The sequence below is a fragment of the Brassica oleracea genome, chromosome C3 (assembly GCF_000695525.1).
Source record: "Brassica oleracea var. oleracea cultivar TO1000 chromosome C3, BOL, whole genome shotgun sequence".
In the NCBI taxonomy this organism is placed as follows: domain Eukaryota; kingdom Viridiplantae; phylum Streptophyta; class Magnoliopsida; order Brassicales; family Brassicaceae; genus Brassica; species Brassica oleracea.
The window spans coordinates 51,467,810-51,468,494 of NC_027750.1; positions in this window are offsets into that span (position 1 = coordinate 51,467,810).

The following is a 685-nucleotide window of genomic DNA, read 5'->3' on the forward strand; positions in this document are numbered from 1 at the left end:
TCTATCGCGGACTTTAGATCGGTATGGAATCATGATGAAACTGAAATGGGATACGTAAGTCGAATTAGTCATCGCACCCTCTAAAACCAGGAGTAAACCTAGGTCTTGCCCTATACCCAGCGCACTGGTCTCTAACATCTCTAGGCATTGTATCAAAAACCTTGATACGAGATCCCAAAATTTGTCTCTTTGCCAATATTCGAGCGTCTTCAGATATCCCGCAAAGTTTACACACTGCAGAAAACTCTCGTAACAGATCACGGATATAGTAGTTCACTCAGAGTTAGATTACGAGATGACAACTCGTAGTCTTCCTTCTACACCAATATAAAATGCCATCGGCAGCAACACGCCTGAAAACCTCTACACTAGACCGTAAAGGTCTCGCTGTAAAACAAGTCATAAGAACCTTAACTCCAAGACGAACTACGAAAGGCTTGATCCCTTCAACAAGGGTACGTAGGCAGCCGTCATAAGGTGCAGCCCCAATCTTACAGCGTTCTACTTTTAGAAGAGCGAGAAGACCACTTACCATAGACCTTTTCGACAATTAAATTCCGCCTAACTCACCTAACTTGCCTAACTTGCCAAGCCACTCGCTAGAACCTCACGCTAGAAGCTTATGGTTCTAACGAGCTGGGGGCTAACTGTTGGGGTCAAAATCGGTCACGACGGAATCAATGTC